Genomic DNA, 4086 nt, shown 5'->3' with positions numbered 1-4086 from the left:
TTGTGTTTCAGTGTATGACGCGACATGCTTTAATGGGGCCTTTTTGAACTGTATCAACTTCTTCTAGCTGTCTCTTTTGTTAGAGTTCGCCACTAGTATCACTCGTCGATCCCGATGAATCGATGGACTTAGGATAGGGCTGATTGGTCGGTGTTTTGGGGTGAACGGCTATGGAATTTTTTTAAGCCTCTACTGAGGGGTGGTGGGTAGCTACCTCCCGCCTTCTTTCCAGTGAAGCCTTCCGCTCAGGATTATTAGGCTTGTTTTGAAAACTTTATGAAGATGTTCCCTCTTTATGGGAGACTTGATTGATCGCATTGCTTGACTAGATTTGACTGAGTGCCCACCAATTTCTATGATATTTCTTCCTGTGGACTATTTGCACTTATTGCTTGACTGGATTTCTTGATCCGCCATAGATTGGTGGCGGTGATTTCTCTTGGCGATATCTTAAACTGATGCACTTCTTGCAGTAGCCCTCTTTGACGTTTGCTCGGGGATCCACCTTAAGAATTTGGTTGGTAGCTACCCACCTATGTGGACTAATTAACCCTCATAGGCATATTATCTAGAGTTTGTGTGTATGCATTCGCTAGAGTTGGCTAGAAGCTGCACACTGATCCCACTTGTGTAGGACAGGTAGCCCTCTCTGCTCTTGTTCCTAAGGTTGCCCCCAGCTAAGTGAAAATAAGGAACAACACCAATAGCGAACTCGGCACATCAAATAAGCTAGAGTCCATCATCCACAACCTCGGTTGCCTCCACTTAGCATGTGCCTTTGGTGCATTGTGTGTAGGTTGCTTGATCGTAAGCCTAATCAACCACATCCATTCACTGACAATCGGTGACAATCTCACACCACCTCTGTGAACAACTATCATCTAGGACCTCGTTCGGGCATAGAGAGGCAAGGTACAAACTTATGTCATGTTTGTTTTAATAATCCTCTGTTGTACATATCCCTTCACCTCTCCTGGGTGGAGGACTTGGTCGGCCAATACTGGCTAACAACATGTATTACTGGGTCAGCTCCCAAACGGGCTAGACCACGGGTGCTCAGTTTATTGGGGAGAGCAGCAACAAAGGCGAGTAAGTATAACATGGAGAACATATTTGACGACCATCAAGCGCAGCAAAGATGGGAGGAGAACCTGATCCCACTGGGCGTGCCAATTTGTTTCGTGAAAAAAAAACGTCCCCCGGGTAGGGGTATTTCCTAATGTGTAACGGCGATAAAATAAAGTGCGGGCGTGCCAGTATACAATAGTATACAAATAAATAAAAGAGACACACAAGATTAGGGAACTCTGTATTTCATTAATTCTTTTGGAGAATTACATCAAATGGTTCCCACACAAGTACATCATGTTTCTCTATGCAATCTGACTAAGTTTAGCGACTGTGTAGCTTCAGGTTCCCGGAGCCTCGGAAGACGATCCAGTTAATTACATCCACGAGATGCATCTTGTAGAAAACCTTTGATTAAGCTGATCTTGATGGTCGTCGTCTTCAACTTGAAATATTCTCCAAAATATATATGGCCATGCTGTGACATGGTAAAGACTTGTCGGTCTTTGGACTAAGATATCCGGCCTCGTCGGCACCGGGTTCATAGCAAAGTTTCAAGTTGAACGTTCGGCCTCACCGGTCGGGAACAAAATGATATCCTACCTCGTCAGCAAGGACGTGTGAGTAACTTCCGGCCTCGTTGGTCGCGGAAGGTAGCGGTCTCCCAACCTCGTCGGCCGAGGAGAAAATGTCTAGCCTCGTCGGCCTAGACTATGAGTGGTTCCGGCCTCGTCGGTCACGGAAAAAGAAATCATGTCATAAGACTTTGGAATGGGCACCAAGCTGTGAAGGCAGTGGGTGAACTGTATCTAGATACTAGCCATGTCATGGCATTGAGAAGCCACACTGTTCACATATCACACAAAGTTTAACTTCATGTGCGGGCTAAATTAACTAGCCGGCGCTACTGATAGTAGTGCAATGTATTGCACCAGTTACTGACCATACAACTTTTTTTGCTAGCCCCTACTAATCTAGTCAATCTGAACTTTATACACAAGCCTTATGAGAAGATCTGCCACCCCTCTGAATATTTGCAAGCCCAACCTTTACTGATTAGGCTGAGGGAATTTTATAAGTGCAGAATCGATCTGCTTCTTGAGTAATCTGGATCCGAGTCAAACGTCATGATTTTCCTCACAAAATTTTCTAAAAGGAAAACGATCTGCAATGGCGATCCGAATCCGACTCAAGCTGTCAAATTAACAGGCCCCTCAAATACTTCTACGTGGAAACAATCAGCACTAGGGCGATTCGAAACCAAATATTTCTTCTTAAACATTTCTGTACAGAAACGATCAACAATGAAAGCGATCCGAATCCAAATCCAGCACCAGCAATTTGCCTCCAAATATTTTTATACGGAAACGATCTGCTATGGGAGCGATTCAAATCCAAACCATGCACTGGTTGATCTGCCTATCAAATATTTATTACATGCCACGACTGGATTGGTAAACCAATCTAAAACAACCCGAGGCAACAAATGGATTTGGTGTAAACCGATCTTTTAACTTGAGGCAACCACCTGTGAGAAAAGAGGATGTCAAAGATCTCATCATTTCTTACCATTAGAGCACATGGCCGTGTCGACGCGGCCGCCGGGAGGCAACGTATACTACGAGATTTTGGTGATTAGCAGGGTAAGGATAGTAGGGCTTCACCATCAGGGACTATGCGGGAGTTGCATGTTCAGGTCTCCATGCATGCGAGCAGCCTGGCGGCGGCCAACCCGTGTGCGCTTCTCCCTCCTGTGCATGGGAGGAGATGAGCCTTTTATAGCCAGAAGCTAGGGTACGAAGGAGCAGCTCGTACAGCACGGCCGCCACCGTTTTTCTGTTGAAGCCGAGCGTAATCCTGCCTACAAACCAGGTGCTTATGTTTATCCCTCCCGTCGGGTGTGCTGATGTTTATCCTGGCTAATTAAGGATTAATTATGAAAAGTGTACGCAGTTGGACGCTCGCAACACATGAGTACATGCTGACCTGATCGATCACGTTTGGGGTCGTGTACTGGTGCTATTGTGCGTCTACATCCATCATTATACGTACACTATACATGCCTAGCCACGGCTCTTTGCGCCTGTTATGCATGCTGACACATAGGACTAGTAGTTGTACGTGAGGCACAATCCATGCATGTACATGCAACACTGATTAATCATGGGACTTGCTAATAACTAGTGCCTAGCGCACGTATGTGTATTACTAGCACCACATCCATTGCTTTATCCTTTCTTTTTATTTTTTAAAATCTTTCTTTTACCAAGGCTAAACACATGGCCTAGCAAACTGGCCCATGTAAGCATACTCAGCCAACTTTATTATGGATGGTGACAAAATTTCGTCGAACAAGATCCAAGAACCAAGATTTATCCCTCAACTATGAGGGGAGGTAAGGAACCGTCATCTAGCTCTGCACTTGATTCACCTTCTGTTTTGAGTAAGCTTGCGACACCTAGGCCCGCTTCTGCTATTAATTCTGATATGTCACATGTTATTGATGATGTCACTTCTGCTATGCATGATACTTATGATGAAACTACTTCTATGCTTGATACTACTATGCCACTTGGTGAATTTCTTGGTGAACAACTTGCTAGGGCTAGAGAGAATAAAATTATTGAAACTGATAATATTGATGAAAATGATGATGAAGATTCTCCCCCCTAGATATGAATTACATGTTGTGCCTGAGGGCTATGTTATGGATGAAGAAACTGCTAGAGATTTTCTTGTTTGCAATGATAGGAATGATCTTAAGAAATTATGAGCTAAGTTGAAACAAAATACTCTGAATGCTAGAATGAAATATGATCCTGCTTATACTACTTCACCTATCTTTGTTACTGATAAGGATTATGAATTCTCTGTCGACCCTGATATAATTACTTTGGTTGAATCTGATCCTTTCTATGGCTATGAATCTGGAAATGTTGTGGCACATCTTACTAAATTAAATGATATAGCCACCCTGTTCACTCATGATGAGAAAACTCGCTACTTTTATATCCTTAA

General features: G+C 43.8%; 1 long non-coding RNA gene across 1 annotated transcript; it reads right to left on the bottom strand.

Moving 5' to 3' along the window:
* Window positions 1-2448: 2448 nt before the first annotated feature.
* Window positions 2449-2805, bottom strand: LOC119271672. The gene is made up of 2 exons (XR_005134657.1): window positions 2733-2805; window positions 2449-2596 (listed from the first exon to the last, which is right to left on the bottom strand). It is a non-coding gene; the product is annotated as an uncharacterized LOC119271672 (long non-coding RNA).
* Window positions 2806-4086: the final 1281 nt, after the last annotated feature.

This window comes from Triticum dicoccoides, chromosome 3A, assembly GCF_002162155.2.
Source record: "Triticum dicoccoides isolate Atlit2015 ecotype Zavitan chromosome 3A, WEW_v2.0, whole genome shotgun sequence".
Classification (NCBI taxonomy): Eukaryota; Viridiplantae; Streptophyta; class Magnoliopsida; order Poales; family Poaceae; genus Triticum; species Triticum dicoccoides.
The sequence above is the reverse complement of the archived record's forward strand: the minus strand, read 5'-3'. Positions and strand labels throughout refer to the sequence as shown.